General features: G+C 39.7%; 1 long non-coding RNA gene across 1 annotated transcript; it reads right to left on the bottom strand.

Moving 5' to 3' along the window:
- On the bottom strand, positions 1 to 24733 carry LOC149833590 (uncharacterized). Its single transcript, XR_016432459.1, has 2 exons — positions 24619 to 24733; positions 1 to 238 (listed from the first exon to the last, which is right to left on the bottom strand). It is a non-coding gene; the product is annotated as an uncharacterized LOC149833590 (long non-coding RNA).
- Between the last annotated feature and the right edge of the window lie 240 nt (positions 24734 to 24973).

The following is a 24973-nucleotide window of genomic DNA, read 5'->3' as shown; positions in this document are numbered from 1 at the left end:
GTCAAATGAGTTTTCTCTTCATCAACTTCAAACATGGGGCAACATGTTTCTCAGGAATGTGTTTGGAATAGGGTTACAGAAAAAATTCTGAAAAATCTTGCAAAAATATAACAGCTAACATAAAGAACTGATGAGATGTAAAAGACATAACAAGCCACAACATTATATACAAAAACTCACTTGCAAAAACAAAAGCAACGGGTTTCACTGGATGGATCATCCATGCTTCATCTGTGCCCTGCAATTTGACGGACAGAAAATAGAACATCAAAGAATCATCCGATTTTTCAACCTTAAAGCATTAAAAATTGAATGCCTCTCTCATATGCTATTAGAAATGGCATTTCCAACCTTAAAACATCAAGAATCCTTGCCAAAAGAACAAAAATGGATTCATAAAGAAATTAATTAGGGAAACGAAAAACACATCAATATTTTTTTGTACAGATGATATTTTCCTTTTTTTCTAATAGGACTTCTACTTCTTTATGGTAACAGCAAAATTGATCCCATATTCTGCTATGCCATCCTCCATCAGCTTAAACTTCAACTGTGACTTCCATGACACTCCTCGTCGTCTTCGCAAAGATATGCATATCCTTTTGCACTTATTGTAAGTAAGCTTGTCTCAATCAAACTCACAAAAACAAACTACCTGTTATAGAAGACCTAGTTGACTGCAATTATTGAAAGTTAAAGACATGGGAGGCTTTCATCAATGGTAACTTTTCCATGCTTGACAAGTTTATATCGATTCTCGACTCTAATGAAACCAAGCAAACAGAAAATCCAAACATTTAACCTGGAAAAGCTCTGATGGACTACCCAAAGGATGCATAACAGGGGAAATACTTGGACTCCTAGTTAGACTTTGCTTGGCATCCGAGGTCTGGAAAGGCACTTGAAGATGCCTTTGCATAAGATTCCCAAGAAAGGGAATTATGCCAGAAGCAATCGATTTGAAGCATATCAGAAGGCGTTACTGATCTAGTAGAATTTATTAGGGTTTTCAGAGGCTAATGTGAGATGAACTTGCTGTCATTGGAAAGCCCATGAGCGATTCCATAAAGGTTTTCCATCTCCTTAATGGATTAGAGCCAAAATACGATGCCTTCTCTACAATGGGAGCGGAACCATTAATTCGGTCATATGAGGTTTTATTGTTACTTAAGGGTTCATTTATTTCATTCCCATGGAAGGGAAGCTTCTTTCATGCAATTTCTAAAAACTCCTATCAGCTCAGATTTCCCATGAAAGTTCTTTCGTGTGGATGGAGGAATGAAGAATTTACAAATGAAAAGAGGAAGAAGGTGACAAAAACTGGATATACTTGTACCAGTGTAGCGCTTTCTTACTATGATGCTTGGATGTTTGTCAACCACGGTGGGGGAGGGAAAGGGATGCCGACTCAGCAATTTCCCAATAAAACTACATAAAACCTTCATCAATATTCATGGATATGAAGTAGCTCTGTGAACCAAAATGTTTCATTTGTAAGAGAAAAAGGGTCACTCTAGGATATGCACGTGGATTCCATCAAGCAGGTTGACGACCTCCAAATACTGTTAATTCTCATAGGAATAGTACTACGCCTCCCCCAAACGAGGGATATGAAGATCATTCATCAAGAAAATTGGAGCAAGGACAAACAAATTTTTCAAATTTGTAAGCGGCCAAATTAGCTGTCCGATGGTTGGTATTACTTCCTAAAGGGAAAGCATACAAAGTTTATACAGAGAAAACATGGCTAAAAGATTTTTTCATTCTTTTTCTATTAACTCACTTTTTTCTACAAAGTCCATCATTCATAATAAAAGAAAATAACAAATGCATAAGTGTTCAATGACAAAACAATAAAAACTATTAAGTACTCTGCTAAAGTAGTCGATCACGTCCTGCCAGCGCTAGTGTGCCTGAAACATATAGTTGTAATTATACAGGGGGTGAGTCTACAACCCAATAAAAAATATTTATAAGCAAATAAGAACTTTAACTTACAACTGTAGCGGGCTCTAAGCCCCTAGTCTGAGTTTAGTTTTTGACACACCACATAAGGTTTATATGTTTTAATTTTCCTTCTTTAACTCTCTCAAACGCTCACTTACACTAACTATAATACTAAGTCAGATATACCGGTCATAATCGTCTATGGGCATATTAACCCACTTAAAACACCCTAATTCTACAATGTTGGCCAGACTATGAACCATATGCACTTAGTGATCCCTAGATCACCAAGTACTGCAGTGAAATAAAAAGAAGACCCCACTGGTAGCTAGCCGAGTGGTTAGACTCAAACAAAATCTCCGTATGGTTCGTGCTACATCCTAACCATGATAGCTTTCAACCATCCATGGTCGTCTAGAATCCCAAGTACAATGTGTATATAACCTTAAGTCACATTTTAAGTTCATTACATTGAACCTTATTCTCAAGCTTGTATTTCACTCGTTCTCTTACGAGTGATATCGTGAAACGATCACGAAGGATCTTACTCTCAATCTCATAACGATATTAGGGTTTACACTTATATCATATTAAGCACACAATGATGTAGAGTCTCTACATCATTAAATCACTGGCGGCTCACTCTTCATGGTGGTTGTAGTCTGTCCGCGAACCAGGTAGACATTTTCACAAGTCACCACTTTCGAAATTTGAGTGTTATGCATGCTAATCTCAATGTAAAATTTACATGACATTACTAGAATAAAAGGACTCAAGTCTAATCAAAATTTTATCACAATGTATGTTATTTGCAAATTATAACATAGATATGCTATCGCAAAAACAATCTCTTTCTAATATGCATGACATATCACGACTAATATGTGCATATAAACATCTCATTGCAATGCATGATCATTTTATGCATATCATGCTCACACTCAAGAGCTATCTTTTTAATCATACTAGCACACAACATCAACAATAACATCCAACGCAAAATAGTTTGTTCACAACTAAGATTACTTATAGTATCTCTTACCTCAAATATGAATGTTGTGCTCTGGTCGCAATCGAGTATCAAGAGGCTCTAACAGTAGAATCTAATCATCACATATACATATTCATATTAACACACATAACTTCTTATATTTTAACAAAATTATGAAAATACCTCTTTATAGTTGGCTCATCAGACCTCGCTTTTTGTGCTCCTAATTTAACCAAAAATAGATGACAAAAAGATTTTTCTCTATGATATGAGTCTAATGCAACAAACCTCACTCAATTCTGAGTTCAGAGTTCAAAGTTACACTACAAGAAAAACATTAATTAGCGACAAAAATTTGCAATAGATTATTTTCGTCGCAAATTTATGACGGATTAGCTAGAGAAAACTAGTCGTCCCTAAAATTGGAATTAGCGATGAAAATATTCTGTCTCAAAATCTAACGCTAATTAGCAACGGATTAGCGACGAAAACATTTCGTCTCAAAATCCGTCGCAACTTAGTGACAGATGAGCGACAAATTTCTTCTGTCGCTACTTAGCAACGGATTTTGAGACAGAATTTTTTCCGTTCCTACTCTTCGATTTAAACTGGCCCATCTAGGGCGCGAAATTCTCCCTCGCTCTCTCCCCCTTTCCCCCATAAAATCCCTAATCGAGCCTTCTCTCTCCCACCCCCCACCCCACATTTCATTTTGTTCTTTCATTGTCACTATGACGCCTCCTCCCCTTCCCCTTGTTCGCAGTCGACCGGAGCGAGGTGCTATCGCCTGCACCATTTCATTTGGTCTTCAGCTTGAAGAAAGAAAAGAGTTCATGTTTTCTTATTGAGTGAGTTGTTTAGAACAAAGGCTTCCTTTCTTCGTTTCTATCTTCTCCCTTTTAGCCTCTTTTATTATTATTATCTGGGTGTGTGGGAGATTCATGAAGGTGTGTTACGAAAACTCTAGTTTCTTTTCTCATTCAATACTATGATTATAATGAGTCACCCTTTTCCATTTTTGTGGATTTTTTTTCTATTTTTTCTTTGCGGATTTTTTTTTGCAACGTTGCTCCATTACCAGATGTTCCAGGGGGATCTGCCTGCCACACGCTTCTCACCATCTTCTTTCGAAGTTCCGCTTTTTTTTTCCTTTTTTTCATTCAATATTGTGGGTATAATGGTTCACCAACTTTGATTTTGATGGGTTTTTTTGTGGATTTTTATTTTTATAGCAGAACATTTCAAGGGGCTCTATCTTCCATCGGCTTTTCACCATCATTCTCAATGAAGGTATGTTGTGGAAGTTCGCCTAGTTTTTTTTTGTTAAATATTATGGGTGTAATGCGTCACCCATTTTGATTTTGCTGGACCATTTGTTTCTATTGCTTTTCTCTATGGATTTTGTGGTGAATTAAGTGTCATTGATTTCTTTTAAATTAATGTATTGGTTTTTTTTGTATTACTGTAGGAAAATGAAGATGGTGTTGACCCTTATCTTTTGTTGGGGTTCTTAATTTATGGCATATGATGAAGTTGAAAGAATGATGGAATGCCCAAATTTGAGTGGTTGGTGGCCTTTTGTGGTGTTTGATACAGTTATGTGAAGGGTGCAGATGTTTTCTTTTTGTCCATTCATTGAGATGTACAAATTTTCTCTTATTTATCTATGAAGTTGCTAAAATTGAAAAAACTTGTTTATTACAATTTGAACAAATAAATTGTGTTTTTGTTTGAGGACATTTGGTTTAGTTTCTGAAGTCTTTTTTGGTATTAAATAATTTAAAATGGGGCATCAAAAGCATCAGGAAATCACATTAATAACATTTCTTGTTGATGTTTTTTTATTCAGTTGCATAGTAACTGCTTTCCATATTCAGGAATTCAATATCAAAGGTGTATCCAGCTATGTATATTGAAAATGTTACAGACCTTGCGTTTGATGATATTGCTCCTCAGGACCCTGACTTTACATCAATTCAAGTTGATCAATAAGATTTGCTTCTAGGACTCAAGGAAGTTCCACTGGGCTTGTTGAAATTTGAAAGTTTTTTATTTTTATGTATATGGCATGGTCACCTAACTGATAATGCACAATACCGGCTTGGCAAAAGCAAGACTTATCTCAAGCAAACTTTCGTGTGAAGGGGAGCAAGATAATTTTTTATTTTTCCCTGACAGGTAGCTTACTTGGTATCTCATAGATATGGTCCTTGTCAATGTGCATTTCTCGTAATCTGCACCTGAAGTTCATAAAACATGCTAGATGATATAACAATCTTCTTTTTTCTTTATTGCATAAACTGATGTGTCTTTTGCTTCCTAACTTTTTCCTTCCACCCAAAGATGCATTACAACCCTCTCTCACGTCAGGACCTAAACATAAGTTATACAAGATTATTTCAACCTGATAAACCAGTTGCAAAAGCACAAGCTGCTATTGCTCTTGCTGTTGGTGATGTTGCAGAAGTTGTTATCGAGGCCCCATTAACTATTTGAGCCTCTCAAGTTTTGTGTGGTTTTTCTTTCTTCATCCTTCACTTCCACTAATTAATAGACCATTTAGTGTTGACTGTTCTCTGAGAACAACTCTTCCCTGTAAAAATGTCCCTTGTGTTTCTTTATTTCATTTTTTGTTAAAGATCTTTTTTTCAGTTACAGCAAAGCATCTAGTTTAGTGATATGTAGATTATCATTTTACAGCGGTAAATATTTCAGGGCCCATTCAATATTCTGTGAGGAAATTTATTTGCCAATCACAATCATTGTTATATTGAAATATTCTTCTTCCAAAGTGATGATAGACTTCATGAACTAAAGGTGAATGCCTTTTTCCTCTGAGCACTTCCAAGTTTCAGCTTTTTTGGATATGGTTTTGAGCATGATTACTTATATTAGGATATTAAAAATGGAGAAAACTTTATTATGGAAAGGGATTTTAGTATTTTTTGAAATCATGAGTACAACACGGCAACTTTGCAAGCAGTCATTGGTCCTAGTACTGCTGTTAGCAAGGGACATTTAACTATGTATTATTGTGGATCTTGTCAACTGGTTTTAGTTGGTTGTTTGTCCAGAACATCAGATGATATTGATAGGTGCATGACCAACTTAGGTCATTGAATCTGGAACTATTTGTGTTTGTATCTTCCTCTCTGTGTGCACAGTAATATTATAGTTTAAGGGATAATTACAAATTTTGACTTTTTCTTTAATTCATCACAGTTTTAAAAGATTTCTTTCAAAAACAATAAAAACTTAAATAAATTGTATAATGCAAGGAAGCGGCTCACTGAAGAATGCAAGGAAGTATACGCAACTTATATAAATTGTATAACAAGAAATTTTTTCTCGATATTTATATTTCAAACATTTTTTTATTTTTTTAAAATTTTGCGACCAATAATATCTGTCGCTAATATTTGGTTTTGTGTAAACACCCCAAATTTTCCTCATCCATTCTCATACACACACCCCTCGTGCAATGCCAACCCTGGTAGGACAGTGTAGGAGTCCAACCCCAAGTTTATGTCAGAAAATTATCATTTTACCCACTTTTATTATGAAAATTATCAATTTACCCCTAGGTCATCCCGGACCCCAGTCAGTCGGAGTCAACCAAGCTCGTTAGTCAGTTCAGAACAGTTAAAATATCAGTCATTTCAAGCTCATTTGAGCTCACAATAAATAGACCATTTCCATTTCTGACCATTCTTGCCAAAACGGGATCATTTCTTCATAAATGAGCTCATTTCTCACTCAAATCCAAGCCAATTGTCTCCGAGTCAGTCATTCTCAGTCAGTCATATTCTCTTGAGTCGAGTTTAAGTTCACCAGGAGTTCAAGTGCTCCAGTTTCAGTTTAAAACCATTTCCAAGTGTCTAAGAACCCATTTCAGCTCATTCAACTGGAATTGAGCTGAGTCCAGTCAGTTGAGCTAGTGTTCGAGCTTCGATTTTAGTTTATCTCAGTATTACTGATCTTTATTTCATCTCAAACCCAGCTCTGGTCTGTGATTCACTTCACTCCAGTAACCATTTCTCTAGAAATGGTAACTTTTCTTGATAATTCAGTCGGGGAGTCTAGTTGAGGCAGTGTCTTATCAATTCACTTGAGTTCTGAAACCCTAAAACCCAACTCAATCTAGTTCATTTTAGTTCAAATCAATTCATACCTCAATTTTCAGTGTCACTCTGGCCCGGTAGAGCCCGAAAACCATTTCTTGAACAATTTTACAAATTTTATCAATTTTAACACTCTTTGAACTGTTACAAGTGTCAATCAAAGTCCAATGTCCAAAATTCTTTATTCAGGGTTTGCATTTCGTATGGCATTTCATATCATTTCTCATCATTTCATCACATTTTATTTCATTTTCAAGATCCAAAACTCCAGTTTTGAAAATTCCAATCTAGATTGAGTTTTTAAAGTTTTCAGAAATCAATTTCAACCCCTGGATTTCCAAAATTAACATTTTTACCCCCAAGATTTTAAATTTGGAAATATTCTCTTGAAAAAAATAATCTAGGTTTCTTTCAAACTCAAATTTTCAAAATCTAAACTGAATTTGCTTCGCAACGGGGTATGAAATTTCAAATTCGGAGCTCATTTCAAAAAACTACCAAAAATAGCTCGTTTTGTCTAGAAAATTTCTAAAAACACTATTTTATCCCTATGATCCTCAAAATGAATTTCAAATTTGAAAAGTGAGCTCACTCTGAGATGACTCCTTCATTTACATTTACATTTTCATTTTAAAATTATATATATATATATATATATATCTTTTTTTTCTTTGTTTTCTTTTATTTTATTTTTTTTAATTTGTTTATTTTTTTATAAGAGGTGGTGGGACCCACAAAAGGGTCGACCCCCCCCCCCCCTTCCTCCTTCTCTCCTTCTGTCCTTTTCTTTCTCCCTTTTCTTTCTCTTCTTTCCTTTCTTCTTTCTTTTTTTTTCCTTCTTTCTTCTTCTTCTTTCTTCCTTTTCTTTCCCTTTTTCTCATTCACGTATCACTCTTCCCTCTCTTCCTTCTTCCTTCATTCTTTCTTCCTTCTCTTCTTCTTCTTTCCTTTTCTTTCTTTCTTCTTTCTTTCCTTCTTTCCTCTTTCTTTCCTTTCTTCTTTCCCTCCTCCCTTCTTATTCCTTTTCCTTCTTTCTAATTTCCCTAACAAGAGACTCTCTCACGGTGGATTCTCTCCACCTCTCATCTCCCATTAACCCTCTCTCATTAGAAACTTAGGTTTTGATTTATTTTTCCCTAAGTTATTAAAAAAGAAAAAGAAGACACACACCATACGGTGGATGATGCTGAGGAATCTCATGCCCAGCCCCTTTTTGGCTCTCTCTCTCTCTCTCTCTCTCTCTCTCTCTCTCTCTCTCTCTCTCTCTCTCTCTCTCTCTCTCCAGCCACAGCCGGTCCAGCATCACCCAATTATGCATCATCATCCTCATCAAAACATCAACAAAGTTGCAGCCACCTCCTCTTCCAACAACAACCCTCCTCAAGCCACAGCTCTAGCCGGATCTCCATCCTTCCAACCACCTACAACAACACCATTAGTCGCTCACACACAGTAGCAACAAACTGCTTCAACTCCCTTCAACTTCAAGCACCTCCAGCAGAATCCATTTCCAAGTTGACGCCCAGCCTCCTTAAGCATCACTACGTCTCCCTTCTCTATTACAATCCCCTGCAGCATCCAACCCCTTTGGAGTATCACCTCTTCCTTGGCTACAGTCCATCAACCTTCATCCACATCTTCTTCAACCGGTGGTAACTAAATCCTCAAATCGCAGCGAGACCAAGGCTACTTACCTCCCTTTCCAACCGGTCGAAGGTAAGATATCCACTTTGCTTTTTCTCGTTTTTCCTTTGTTTCATGCTTTTGCTGTTGAGAGAGAAGGATCCATCCAATCAATGGACTGAACCCTCCTTTCTTATAGCCACAAAAATAAAATAATATGATTCGTATCTCCCTAAGTTTTCATGTTTTATTCCAGGTTTTAGATAAACTTTTATGTTTTATGTTACTTATTTCAATTTATATTGATAGTTTGTTATGTTCTACCTTAGGCATCCAGTCCAATCGTAATTTCATGTTTAATTTCCCACCAATAAATCTTAAAATTTTTGTTGAGAATGTCTATCTATTTGTGATCTATTGTCAAAATCTTGGTTCAATTTGGGTTTTGAAACCCTTTCTAATAAATCGAATCCCAAACTGGGATTTTACCCTTCTGGAAATTCCAGGTTTTGTTTTAGCAGACAAAAACATCTGAGCTCGCCCAGAGAGACGATCCAAATCCTTCTCACAAAAATACAGCGGATACCTGTTGAAATCCATTGTTTTGCAATATTTTTTTAGATTTTTCTAATAAGGTTTAGTTTCTGCCTAAAATCAAATTTCCCAGGCCCCTGTGAAAACCTTGATTTTTCCTTATCAGGGTCTAGACCGACCCTAATCCGTTGTGATGCTTCAATCTGTAGGTTGGATGTCAAAACTTTTAACAGTGAAATTATTCTTCACTATTCCCTCTGTCATTCCCCAAAATTTGAGAATTTTAGGAGCATGCTAGGTATTTTTCCCGAAATTAAACTCCCTGCCTGTCAAATTCCAATGTCTAAGAATTACAGAGATCTAGATCTCAGATAATCCTCTGCTCTCTTCCAAACCATAGCCTGAATCTTAAAACTGTAAAAAGAGGAATTTTTCCTCTGTCTGTCAGGGACATTTTTCCAAAATTTAAGTTATTTCCTCCATTGTCTGCTATTTTTTCTATAATTTTTCCCGAAACCTGTCAGTCTGCCCTAAGTCCTAAAGTCGCTGAATTTCGATCCGACTTGCTGGAGCTGTCAAGCTTTGACCATAGGTCAAAACCAGAATCTGTAAAAGGAAAAAATCTTTGCCTAACTGTCCTCTATCATCCCATAAAATTTGGGGAATTTCTATGGTAGTTTAGTACCCGAAATTCAGTTTAGAGTTAGAATTTTAGGCAAAATCTTGATTTTTAGGATTTCTAGTTAAGTTTTCATATTAAAAAAATATCAAAAATATAAATTTTTGAGCTTAATTCTGTTTTTAGGGTTAGTCTAGGTGTCCATGCAAAATTTGGCTCAATTTCAAGCTCTTTTGCTATGTGTGTTAGTTAATCTTTAAATTCAAAGGCGAAAATCAAGTCAAATTCAGTAATTTATGATATTTTGCAATTTTAGGATTTTTATCATGTGAGTAAGCATATAGAATCATATTAGGGTTAATTTTTATATCATTTGCATCTCACATTTCCCATTTTTGCAAAATTTATTTCATAAAACCCTGGTTTCAAGGCCATAGTCTTGTTATCATAGGCATTTTGGTCATTTCAACCTCAATTTCGAAATTTCAATCTTTAATTCTCTAAATTTTCATACATATCATCATATTGCATCATATTGTGTTTAATTTTATTTCATTTGATTTTCAAATTTCCAAATTTTATAAAAATTCTCTCAGAAAACCTTGATTTCAAGGTCATTAGGGATATTTTGGTCATTTTTACTCCAATTTCGAATTTCCAAGTCTATTTTCGAATCTTGTTACTTATTTGTCATGTTTATATCAAAAGGGGTATGAATCAGGGTTTACATTTGGATAATATCCAATAATTTCTAATATTTTAGGATAAATCCAAATAAACCTACATTTCTGTGCTAATATGTTTTCTAGTTTTGCAGGAACATTCAAGAAGAAGATTTGGTTATTTTATTTCTTTTCTTTTGTTCAATTCAATGTAAAAAGCAATTTAAATAATTTGGAATAAGAGTTACATTTCCTGCATAGAATACGACTGCATTGCATATAGTTTAATTTATGCAAATTTCAATACCTGATATATGACGCATATGCACATTTTTCAAAATCACTATGGTTGACACGAATGGCACATGCACAAGCTCTTAGGGAGTTCATAAACTCGGTGGGATTCGTATTTATGGTCATAGTCAGAATACGAAGAAAACCAAGATTTGTGATATTTGTATTAGCCACATTCAGCCTACACTCTTAGGCTGATTTCAAAAAAATGCACTGCATTTCTCAAAATTTCAAAAGAATTTTCTCAATTCCTCAATGAAATATCTTTCAAATTCATATTTATTCATTCAATTTGCATCATTTTCAAACTCTTTTCCAAATTCCATTTCAGAGAAATTGATTTTCCTAAAAATTTCCAAGTCTTTCTCAGAATTTGATTTTCTGAGAACTTTGAATTTTCAAATGAGATTCCAAATATTTTCCAAGTTCAAATTATGATTTCTCAAGATTTCCACATTCTCAATTTCATTTTAAAATCCCAAAATCGATTTTCTCAAAAACTTTGAATTACTTCTAAAATTGATTTTCCCAAAATTCTCAAATCCTATTCAGAAATCAAATTTCTTAAAAAAAGTAATTCTAATCTCAAAAATCGATTTTCTCAAAGTTCCCATTTTCCTGAGAATCCAGTTTCCAATACAATTTCTGATTTTCAATAAAATTCAATGAGTTTCCCAGAAATTTAATTTTCAAGCACTTTTCCAATCATTTTCCAAGTACATTTCAATTTTCCAAGCAAACATCATCCTTTCAAAACTTGCATCTTTTCAAAATTCCATAACACATGCCTGATTCTCTATGCATTCTAGGAAAATATAACATGATTTAGATATTTGAGTCAAGTTAAAGCACACATTTGATCATTGGTTCGATTACCCCTGGTAAAGGCGCCAGGAACGGTTGAACCTCATACCGATAGGTGGATCCCATTCCATGAAATTTTCTCACAAATTTTCAAAACAGAGGTGAGTAATTTTCAAAACCATTTTCAAAACTTTGGTCGAGTTTGACTCGCAGAATCGTTTTCTCTCTCTCTCGTAGAGGGAGGGAAATTTTTTTTGCGATGATAACATTTTGCGAAGGAATGTAATCCATCGCTAAAATAGTGACGGATGTGTATCTGTTGCAAAACCAAATTTGTGCTTATTTAGCGACGGACTCGCGATGGATCACGTATGTCGCTAATCCGTCGCAAATTAGCGACAGATCAGTTCTGACGCTAATTAGCGACCAAAAAATTATGACGGACGCTATCCGATGCTAACCCATCGCCAATTCGTCACTAAATTGTTTAGCGACGGATAGCGTCCGTCGCTAATCCACATTTTTCTTGTAGTGTTATGCCCATTTTACTTAATCGAATCTTGGGTACACATAAGGGTAATTTGGTCATTTCAACTCTTATGATTTAACCTGACTCATCCTAGGTCAAAACAGGTTTGGTCTAAGCTTAGAGTACTAGGTTTATTGAACCTAGTCTCAACCCATCTGGGTTTGGTTCAAAACCTCAATTGGATTCTCAAAATAAGTAATTAATCACAAACTGGATCCAGATCCATTTCTGATATGGATTCAAATCTCTTAGACTGGATCCAGACCTAGTTCTAATATGGATCCAGAACTGATCCATCCAGTTATGAGTTGGATCTAAATCCAGCTCTGATCCGGATCTAGAACTATCAGACTTGATCCAGACCTAGTTCCTATCTGGATCCAAAACTGATCCATTCAGTTGGATCTAGATCTAGTTATGATCTGGATCAAGCATTGATCCAAACTAGATCCAATTCTGTTCTGTATTCAACACTGATCCGAACTAGATTCAATTATTATCTGGATTCAAACCCAGATTTATTTAAATCCAATTCTATTTGAATTGATCCAGACTGACTGGACCCAGATTTGGTCTAGTCTATATTAGACCAGATCCAAACAGAGAACTGAGACCCAATCAGACCTGACTCAGTCTGGTTCACACCCCGACCAGTTTGGTTCAATTCGGTCTAGGCCAGTTCGGTCTGAACTGATTCGACCCGATACCTTTTTTTTTACTTACCTGGTTTGGTCTAGGTGCGACCCAAACTGCCTGGTTCGATCTGGGTCGCACCCAGACTGACTCGGTCTTATAATATATAAAAAAAATGAAAGGGGGGTCAACAGCCACATCCAGCCCTCACTGTTCCTCTCTGTTACAGAGGGGCCGACCAGCCCTCTCTCTCTCTTCTATTGCAGAGGTTTTTTTTCTTCACCTGTAACTCTTCGACAACCATGGCTATCGGCCTTCTGCTCGCTCAAAAAAACAAGAAGAAGAAGTGCCTTACCTGGTGTCACTGGCAGAGGTTCCGATAAACCTCTCTCCTCTCTGCAACTTTCTCGTTTGTTTTTCTTCACACCTCTCTCCCTCTATCGCTCTCTTGCTTGATCAATGGGTAGAGGAGACACACCGTTTATAGCCCTCACCACCCCACGTGATAAGGGGGAAGGTAGTTTCCGATTTTGGGGGAACCGTCTTCCCCTGTTTGTTTGTTTTTCATTATCTTCCTACTAATGCTAGGTGGTTTTACAATTAGGTTCCAAGAGAATGAAGAGGCTTTGTGTTAGCTCAATTTCAGACAACTAGTGTCGATGCATGGCAACAAAGGCTAATGACGATGGCAACATTCTAGGTGTGAATGAAGGACCTGCTAAAAATAATACCAGTGTAGATAAAGGCAATAACAAAACAGAAGATAACGTTGGAGCTACTGATAAAGGCAATAACAAAATCCCAGCAAAGATACGAGATGACCAAAGAAGAGAATCTCGTTCACCTCATATCTCTCAATGAGATTTATTGGTGATTGGCTGTTGCCATTTCTGTTAATGTAAATTCTGTATTCTATGAATAATGTTCTAAACATAAGGCAACAATTAGAGAGCTTCAGTGCTCCTTTTAACTATGGATGTAGGTTTAACTATTGCACTGAACCATAATATATCTTTGTTCCTCTCCATTGTTTGTTCTGCATATTCTTGCAGTGTTTTTCACATGGTATCAAAGCTCTGTAGTAGTTTCTGATTCACTGCTCATTCGAAGATCCTATTTGTTCTCTTGTTGAATTATTATTCTCTGTGCATTTTTCCATGGCTCAGTTATCAGGTACCACATATCCATATCCAGCTACTCTAAACATATCAAATTTTGTCTCTTTGAAATTAAATCACAGCAAGTTTTTGCTGTGGCGCACCCAAATTCTAGCTCTGTCGAAAGCTAAGACATGCAAGGCTTTTTAAACAGACAGATTGTCATGCCTAGTCTCACTGTTGAGAATGCTCAAAAGCAAATTGTTCCTAATCCCGATTATATCGCAAGGAAGAAGTCGGATCGCCTTCTAAAGGGATGGATCATGGCAACTCTTTCAGAATCAGTCCTGAGCCTTGTTGTAGGGATTGATATCTCCAAAGAGATATGAGAAATTTTGATAAATTCATTTGCTCAAGATTTGCAAGAAAGAGAATTTTGCCTCATACAACAACTCTCAACCCTTAAGAAAGGTTCAGATTCCTTAAATGATTACATCCATCATTTTAAGAATCTCTGTGACGATCTAGCTACTATTGGAAAACCAATTGAGGATAAGGTGAAGGTTTTCTGGTTGCTTCAAGGTTTGGGGCAAGGTTTTGAGCATTTTGTTACTAGCATGCTCAAACCACTTGTTCCCTCATATCGGGACATTGTGGCTCTTTTCCAAAGTCACGGGACAAGAAATAACTTGCATACAACTGAATCTCAACTCAAGTTGCATATTTTGGAAATCGAGGGTCCTTCAACAATAAAAAAAGGAACAACTATCGGTTCAATAGCAAAGGGCAAGGTTTCAATCAAGGAAAAAATTCTAAGACTGTTAACAATAGCCATAAAAAATAGTCTCACTCGACTAATGAAGGAAAAAATAAGTTTCATGGAACAACATGTCAAATCTACGGCAAGAAGAACCATTCTGCCTTAAACTGTTATCATAGGTTTAACCACTCTTATCAAGCAGATGACATACCTCAAGCCCTCACCGCCATGACCGGTTTTTATCCGCAAGAGTCTGAGTGGTTTGTAGACAGTGGGGCATCATAACACATCACTAGGGATGTTGGTAAGCTATCCAATCTTAAACCCAGTAAAGGTCAAGATTTTGTTATGATAGGAGATGAAAAAAAATTGCCTATATCGCATATTGGAGATGCTACTTCACAATCTATCTCAACTAATGCTCCTATTGTTTTAAAGGATGTCTTATGTGTGCCAAAAATAAAACATGATTTGCTCTCTGTTAGTCAACTCACATCAGATTTACCTTGTTTTTTTTAATTTAGTGTTGTTGATTGTGTTGTTAAGGACAGGAGAAAAGAGAAAGTGATGGCAACGAGAAGTAAGAAGGGCAATCTTTACTCGATGGATCAAGGCCCAATGGTGTTTTTCTCAAATCGCAATAAGCAAGCTTCATTTGCACAGTGGCACGCTCACTTGGGCCACCCACAATCATGCACAGTCTCTTTTCTGCATTCAAATAAGATGATTGATGTTTTTAGAGTTAAAAGCAAAAACATTTTTTGTTCTAGTTGTCAAATGGAAAAGGCATGTCGCCTTCCTTTCATTTCAAATAATGAAGTTTGTCATGAACCTCTTTTCAAGATCCATTCAGATCTATAAGAGCCAGCCCCGATTGCTTTAAAGAAAAACTTTTGTTTCTATGCTATTTTTATAGACAACTATAGCATGTTCACTTGGTTCTATCCTCTCAAATGAAAGGCAGATTTTTTTGGAGTTTTTCAACATTTTCATAAATTAGTTGAACGACAATTTGAGAAGAAGATAAAAATCTTTCAATGTGATGGAGGTGGCGAGTATTCTAGCATGATTTTTTTGAAATATCTTGGAGAACATGGAATCAAGAGTCAAGTCTCATGTCCGCACACACATGAGCAAAATGATGTTTCCGAACGAAAACACAAAAATATCACTGAATTGGGTTTAACTATGATGCACCATGCCTCTCTACCAAAATGATTGTGGGTTGAGATTTTCTCTACTGTTGTTTTTCTCATAAATAGACTACCATCCACTTCTTTAAAAATGGATAATCCATATCACCGATTATATCGAAAACAACCAGATTATACTAATTTTCGAGTTCTTGGATGCAGGTGCTTTCCTTTTTTGTGTGACTACAATAATAACAAATTTCAGCCGAAGTCATTGCCTTGTGTTTTTATTGGCTACAACATTGAGCACAAGGGATACAAATGCTTGTATCCACCTACAGGCCGTGTGTATATCTCTCATCATGTCATCTTCGACGAGAATACCTTACCTTATCTCAATCTCAGTTCATTGTTTAAATGTTATTCTTATTGCAATGACTCGGCTTCTTTTGATGAGATACAAAAATTTCAGGACTCTCCCAAGTCGGTGACTAGTGAACCATTTGAGTCAAATAAAGAGGGACAAAATGCTGAGTTATCGTCCACTGATATGCATTGTCAACCTGAAATGGAGACTGCACTTCATCACGCTTCAGCTGATACTCCTCATGACAATACCAATTTTGAGGCATCACAATCTCATGAACAAGATAATGCTCCTTCTAATGAGCTACTTGAGGATCACATGCAACACGAGGATCAGACATCTCAACACCAAAGTGTTTGTCATTCCATTGTCACTCGGAGTATGCACGGCATACACAAACTGAACCCTAAGTATGCTCTTACTACTCTCGATTTGTCAATTCCCAAGGAACCCTCTAATGTCAAACAAGCTCTTGCATATCCTGGCTGGCGGCAAGCCATGAATGATGAGATTTATGTCGTACAACAAAATCACACTTGGGACTTAGTCGACAAACCTCATCATGTCAATATTGTTGGATCGAAGTGGTTTTCAAGTCCAAACGGAAAGTTGATGAGACTTTGGATTGTCTTAAAGCTAGGCTCATGGCTCAGGGATTCACACAAGTTGAAGGTGTTGATTTCCATGAAATATTTGTCCCCGTGATTCGTCCAAGTACCATTCGCATTGTTCTCAGTCTAGCTACCCTTAAAAATTGGGGCATACGACAACTTGATGTAAAAAATGTTTTTCTTCATGGGACACTTCATGAGAATGTTTACATGTCTCAACCACCTGGGTATGAGCATAAGATCCATCCAAATAAGGTGTGTCATCTCAATAAGGCCTTATACGGTCTTCGGCAAGCCTCACGAGCATGGTTTGACAAGTTGAGCTCCTTTTTAATTTCAAATGGGTTCTTTTGTAGTATAGCATATCCGTCCATGTTTGTTCAACATGTTGATTCAAATATCATCATTTTATTACTTTATGTTGATGATATTATATTGACTGGAAATGATCCAAAATTACTTTGACCTTTTATTTCTTCTCTTCAGAGTCAGTTTGCCATGAAAGATCTCGAGCGACTTCATTATTTTCTAGGCATAGAAGTATGTCAGAATCACATGGGTATTTTCTTATGTCAACAAAAGTATGCATGTGATATTCTTAACAAAGCTCACATGCTTGACTCCAAACCAATGAGAACTCTGCTTCCTCAAAAATTCTCTGCTGCAGAAAGTAATTTCATGCCATTCTCTAATGTCATTCGGTACCGCAGTCTTGTTGGGGCACTCCAGTATCTTACCATCACACGAGCAGAGCTTGTCTTCAGTGTTAACTTCATCAGTCAATTCATGCACAAACCGACCGTGGGTCATTTTCAGTTAGTAAAAAGGATATTGTGACATATCAAAGGCACATTGAATCTTGGGATGCAAATTCACTCTCATAGTGATCTTAATCTTTATGCCTTCTCAAATGTAGACTAGGTCGGATGTCTTCTTACTCGTAGCTCCACTATTGGATTTGTCACTTTTCTTGGCAGCAATTCTATTTCATAGAGCGCAAAAAAGCAACCCATTGTTGCTCGCTCCAGCATTGAAGCAGAATATCGAGCTCTAGCATCCATTGCAGCTTAATTGACTTGGATCTCCTTCATTCTTCGGGATCTTGGAATTGCTCAAAGCCAGTCTCCTACTATTTATTGTGACAATATCAGTGCCCTTCAGTTAACCGTGAATCCAGTATTTCACAGCAAATCCAAGCATATACAAATTGATTATCATTATGTGAGAAAAAGTTGCTCAACGATTACTTTTCACCAAATATGTTCCATCACATCTTCAACTTGCGGACCTCTTCACCAAGCCTATTGGGATGGCTCAACTTGCTTCTTTTTTTACACAAATTTAACCTCCACACTTGGCTATGTTTGAGGAGGGGTAATGACAATGGCAACATTCTTGACGTGAATCAAGGACCTGCTAAAAGTAATACCAGTGCAGATAAAGGCAATGACAGAACAGAAGATAACATTGGAGCTACTGATAAAGGCAATAACAGAATTCCAGCAAAGATCTGAGATGACCACAGAAGAGAAGATCCGAGATGACCACAGAAGAGAATCTCGTTCACCTCATATCTCTCAATGAGATTTATTGGTGATTGGCTGTTTGACATTTCTGTTAATGTAAATTCTGTATTCTCTAAATAATGTTCTAAACATAATGTAACGCCCCAAATTTCAAACTTGCGAACCTTTTCAGAAAAACAGGCAAGAGACTACAAATATCTCTTTCCTTCAGAGTTGTTTTATGAAATCAGCGGAAGATTTTGCTTTTGATAACTCATAAGGCAAGCTGGCAACTTTGGGCACGTTAGCTAAAAGAACCAAAACTCACAAGATTCGGATATCCCAAGGAAAATCCGATACAAACCCATAGCATCCAGGACGCGAGCTAAGAGCAGGAAGAAGAAGTCTTGAAGCCATCTTGCAATCGCGTCATCGCCCGTAGTGTACCTAATCATCACCTGTACCCATAGAATGGGTTAGTTTCACGAAAAACTAGTAGGTGCACAAGAGAGACTACGAGAAACTAAATTAAGTACATTTAATTCAGTAGGCTACGCAGTTTAAAGCAGATATGCAGTTAAACAGGTAAGCAATGCAAGCAGGTGAATAGTGCAAACATGTAAGCAGTACAAGCGAATAAGGCGTGCAAGCGAGTAAGCAGTGCAAATGCGTAAGTAGTGCAAACAGTAAGCAGTTCAACGCAAGTAAGCAGTGCAACTGACCAACGCAGCATACGATCCATTTGATCGTAAGCTGTGAACTACTACGCAACTAGCTTGTTCTCGTTCCTAGAACGAGGTCACATCATCTAATCACCATCAGGACATCGTTTGTCGCTCACTACTTCTAACAAACGCGTTGTCCCGAACAACCTTGACCTATTCCCATCTTTCAAAGTCTTACGCGGCTAACCGTCACCGGTTATGACGCACTAAGGCGTCATACCTTCTCAGAAAAGCTCACCCTTCCATAGAAGGTCCAAAACATGATCACTAACTCAAATCGCTAATGATCTGATTCTCACATATGAGTCCTGCATGTAATCATGCTAAAACAGAAAGTCGAAACTATGAATTCATAGTTGGCTATCACAAACAATCTCAGAAGATTGTCACAGCTCACCATAACTTTTTATGGTAAGCGAAAACACAAGATCCACGTCGGATCGTTCGGTCTGAGAGATATACGATCGTACAAGGAATTACCGCCCTAGAGGGTATACCTGATCTTGGACCCTACACTTCCTCACAGGAGTTCACCGTCTTTGCGGCTACCCGTTCGTGGACAGTGTATATCCTCACAGAGAATCTCCCCATCTAGCCGGGTCACCCGATCTGGGAAATGTATAACCTCACAGCGAAACCTTTGGGAAACCGATCCCCAACAGATGTCATATCCAATGAAAATCATTGCGATACACGCATCAACACAAATGATCGCTCTCGGGGTCGATAGCCACTAATACAAAAACAAGATCAACGTCGGATCACCTGGTCTGGGAAATGTATAACCTCACAAGGAATTTCGCCCTAGATGGTATACCTGGTCTTGGACCATACACTTCCTCACAGGAGTTCACCGTCTTTGCGGCTACCCGTTCGTGGACAGTGTACATCCTCACAGAGAATCTACCACTCTAGTCGGGTACCTGGTCTTGATCATACACGCCCTCGCAGATAATCCTTTGGAGATCAGGTGCTTGTCAGACACCCTACTCGGTGATACACGCATCTATACAATCGATTGCTCTGAACAGTTGACTGCTCTCGAGGTCAGTAGCCACAATATGGGCACAAGCATGTATATCAGCAATATGCATTGTATCACTCCGCGCAGAAGCATATAATCCTACGCATCGTATGATTGCCATAAGGAATATTGCAATCCTCAAATAGGCCCTCAAAACATGTGTGAACGACACATGAGAACGCGCAGATATGGCAATCAAGTTGATTCTATGGGCGAAGAGTAACTAACTCTACTCGTCAGCCAAACGAAACAACTGAATAAGACAAGCACACATAACAATGCTCGTAAAACACATAATTACCATAAAATGGCTCAGTCCATCAACAAGTAATTAAATTAATCGTAAGGCATAAACCATTGCATCACAAGCCATTCATAAGCAATCATATGGCAGCAGTTATATCGCAATATGTAAGCAGCTTATAAGACAAGCGGCCACATCAATCCTAGTTGCCACCAGTTCGTAGATTACGAGTTGTATGCAATCACATCAATCATAAGAGATGCAAGCCAACAAGTGCTACGCTACAATAAGCACCAAACAGTTCGACCAAGAGATAAAGCAAGTCACATGCTAATATGTAGCAACTAGCATAATGCTATTATTATAAGCATTTAACTAATATGAGAAGCTCCTTATTACTCCGCAAAGAACTGCGTAAGCAGTTTAACCAACTAGAGTAACGCCTTGACAGACGTGCACAGCTCAACGAGTAGCATACTGAACTATCGAGCAAGCAAGCAAATTAGTAGTGCAAGCGAAGCAGTAGTGCAAGCGAATCAGCAGTGCAAGAGAAGCAGTAGTGCAAGCGAAGCAGTAGTGCAAGCGAATCTCACGACTCAACGACCAGTGTGGACAGACCTTATGCTTCGATAATTATGAACATGCGGGTACGAGCAGGCAAAACGTAGAACCAACTGAGACTAGTTCGGGCGTCTGTTATTCTATGTATTTTCAATAACCCGAATAGCTAGTTGAGTTCGCTTCAAAGGGACGGCTTTAGCCGAGAGAGGATTCCCCAAAGGAGGTTGTGCCACGGACGCATCCAACTTCTGCAGAAGTGTTGAGCTAACTAATGTATCCCCTTTCCCCTAACTCCAATGACTGGGGAGGCTGGATCGTTGCCCGTAGGGTGGTTGTTAACAACCTGTTTATTGGAGTTTGTACTGCTCGGTCCTCTCCCTTGACAGACACAAATAAGCAAATAGGTACGTTAGGGGTTGCTTAACTAACGACCCATTCTATGCTGTGGTATTTAAATCACTCGAGCATCTTGCCTGTGAAGGCGAATGTGAGGCCATTTATGTGATTACAGCATTGTGCATTTAGCACTATTCGAGGTCGCACGACCGTCTCATCCGATCATCGCAGTACTAGACGTGTCGTGCATGACTACAAGTACTCTAGGATGAAGGGGGTATAGCTCCTCAGTAGAAGCCTCAACAGGAGTGTTTCACAAAGATGTAAAGTTTATCAACTTTACTCTATCTTTTGAAACAGCAGTACCTTCTGCCAACATGATGCATGTGATTATCTCGAATCACATCCGCTATCGGGGTATCTACATGTCTCGCATGACTCGATACCGGCCTCGATAGACGGGATACGGGTTTCTCAACAAAACACCCGCTAAGAAGTTCGCTTGAACCCCCAATTCGGGATCACCTGAGATATGCCAAAAAGGCGAGCAGAACCAGTCAGTCACATCCTTCCAAATGCTTCGATTTGGAAAAGTCTTTGATGCTTTTGCGCAGCTCCCTAAAACCTCAAGTCGACTCTGCAGGACTGCGCGCACGAAGAGCCAGGATCCTTGCGAGGTATCCCTCTCCTTAGACGAGGATGTGTCGCTCGATCCCGACTGAACTCTTGTCGCAAGAGGGAGAGGGGTAAATGCCCCTTGTATCCTCCACGAGGATGCCTTTAAAGCATACGCAAAGATCAAGGACATGCACCTCTGCAATAGCAAGGCAATACCAACACATATGCAAAAGCAAGAGCCTAGCGCAAAGCGCGACGGCAAAGTAAAGACTGTAAACAGAAGTGCAACGCATATCCTTCGCGCGATGCGCGACGGCAAGGTAAAGGAACTGTAAGCGGGAGTTCAACGTAGAACCCTTGCGTGATGCACGACGGCAAGTAAGGGAAAAGGATCGCGAAACCGCGTCCTTGAGTTAAATGTGTACTCGTATAAATATATATGATATATATGCATATATATTTATTTAATTATCCCTTTTAGTTAATTGAACTCAATTCAATTATCCAAGTCTTTTGTGCAATCTTCCCCTACCTTTGGGAGTTGCAAGCTTGCTGTCGTCCGCGGATGTACGCGATTGACGGCTTGGGTCGCGGAGCGCGAGTGAGATCCGTCATACGAGCTGCAAAAACAACGATCTTAGCAAGCTAATACTAAAATAGAAAGTCAGGGGCACAATCGTCGTCCTGACGTAAAGGAAACAGAGGTAGGGCATCGTGCACATGCGCACCTGCTATAAGCGCAAGAAACAGGGGCAGGGCCACGAGCCCCTGCTGACATGCTGTCAGCAACCAACGGGGAGGCAGGGGGTCGCACCCTTGCCCGAAGAAGACAACGAGGGAGGCTTCGCCCTGCCAGCCAAGAGAGCAAGGAAGTGAGGCCCTTCCCTGCAAGCCACTAAGGGGGAAGCATGAGGCTGCACCTTGCCTTTCAACAACGAACGGACGCCCGCTTGATGCCAGGGAAAAACAAGGCGAGGGGGCTTGCCCCGGCCTGCCGAAAAACAGCGAAGGCAGGGGCGATGCCCCTGCCTAACGAGAAAAGAGGCACAGGGAGGGCTCGGCCCCCTCCCTTGCCGTAACAACGAGCTGGGAGGGGGCTCAACCCCCCTCCCCTGTCAAAACAAAGAGCAGGGAGGGGGCTCAGCCCCTCCCCTACCGAAACACGAAGTAGGGAGGGGGCTCAGCCCCTCCCCTGCCAATCAAAAGGGCAGGGAGGGGGCTCGGCCCCTCCCCTGCCGATCAAAAGGGCAGGGAGGGGGCTCAGCCCCTCCCCTGCCGATCAAAAGGAACAGAGAGGAGGGGGGCGAGCCCCTCCTCTGCTGTAACAGGAGGCAGGGAGGAGGGGCTCGGCCCCTCCCCTGCCGTGACAGAGGGAGCAGAGAGGAGGGGGCCGAACCCCTCCTCTGCTGTAACAGGAGGCAGGGAGGAGGGGCTCGGCCCCTCCCCTGCCGTGACAGAGGGAGCAGAGAGGAGGGGGCTGAACCCATCCTCTGTCGTAACAGGAAGCAGGGAGGAGGGGCTCGGCCCCTCCCCTGCCGTGACAGAGGGAGCAGAGAGGAGGGGGCTGAACCCCTCCTCTGCCGTAACAGGAAGCAGGGAGGAGGGGCTCGGCCCCTCCCCTACCGTGACAGAGGGAGCAGAGAGGAGGGGGCCGAACCCCTCCTCTGCTGTAACAGGAGGCAGGGAGGAGGGGCTCGGCCCCTCCCCTGCCGTGACGGAGAGCAGCCGAGAGGAGGGGGTCGAACCCCTCCTCTGCCGTAACAAGAGGCAGGGAGGAGTGTCTTGCCCCTCCCCTGCTAAAAAGGGGGCACAGGGAGGGGATTTGACCCCTCCCGTGGCCACAGAGAGAGGTGAGGGAGAGAGAGACGGGAGAGGTAGAGAGGAGAGAGAGAGTGGCGAACGAAAGAGGGGGAGGTGCGTACCTGGTGGTCGCCGGCGGTGGCATCGTCGGCGTCGGAGGGAGGTCGCAGGTGGCGGCAGCGTTGACGTTGGGTCGACAGGGGCCTCCAGAGGGTGCAGAGACGAGAGAGATCGAGAGGCGGTGAGGGAGAGAGACAGTGAGGGGGGGGGGGTCGTGAACCTCCCTTGCCTCGACCTTAAAAGGCACGGGAGAGACGGTCGGGGTGCCTGACCGCCTGTCCCCCCTTTGTATCCGGGTCGGGTCCAAAACTGGATCCGACCCGATCCAATTTTTTTTTTTGTTTATTACACATAAGGCAACAATGAGAGAGCCTCAGTGCTCCCTTTAACCGTGGATGTAGGTTTAACTATTGCACTGAACTACGTTATATCTTTGTTCCTCTCCATTGTTTGTTCTGCATCTTCTTGCAGCGTTTTTCACAAAGGCATGGGCATGTTCATGATAAGATTGACCATCCTAGATGAAATAAGGTGTTTCTTCCCTTTTGAAACCAGAAATAAGGCCATTATCTGTCACTCCAGTAAGAATCATAAAAATCGTACTTAATTGCTGCCAACTTGGAAAAGCACATCAATTCCTTTCTCTTAATTCTTATACTTTTAGCGATGAGATACAATGTAGTCTACAGGGTCCGGCTAGCATCGAATCTATCAGTCTGAAAATTTTAACATTATGTCTTGCGTTCATGGATGAAGGGATAAGATTTTTACGGTTGTATTGCGTTTCACTAATTCTTGTTAAGTCTGTCTAAAAATCTGACTGAAAAGCCAGATGGAGGAGAGTTTCAAGCAATCAATTCCAAATTTAAAATGGTGCCCATCATTTTTCGTTTGCATTCAAGTTAGTTGAAGTGAAGGAAAGCAGAGGAATGTTACAGAGCTTGAGCTAACAAGGATGTTTCATGGAGACATATCCAAACGCTTTTAAAAGGAGGGGAGTCTCTTAAAATGACAGCTTACCTCCCCCTCTGGCCTCAGCCCTGCTGGTTGATTGGTTGGCTGGTTTGGGGGCGTGAGAACAACGTAACTTGGCATGATGAAGGAAAGAGGGCTCATCGAATCTGACCCTCAAGGCGAGCGCTTCTCGGACTCATATCCCCTTAGTCTGGTTTGCTTCGACCATCTGACTACCACCATCAAACTCCTACCGTTGCATTGGTTTATGGGCCTTCTTTCATTCTTACGACCATATCATGAGGAAAAGGAAAAAGTGATCAGGCGAAGGTGTGAAATTAGGTGGCATCCAAACCTTTTACCTATTGAAGTATCGATGGGGCAAAGCAGCGCATATTTCTAAAAACCAATTTCACCATAA

Source organism: Nuphar pumila, chromosome 6 (assembly GCF_984573655.1).
Source record: "Nuphar pumila chromosome 6, dmNupPumi1.hap1.1, whole genome shotgun sequence".
Taxonomy (NCBI): Eukaryota; Viridiplantae; Streptophyta; class Magnoliopsida; order Nymphaeales; family Nymphaeaceae; genus Nuphar; species Nuphar pumila.
Note: the sequence above shows the minus strand (reverse complement) of the source record. Positions and strands in the feature narration are given on the sequence as shown.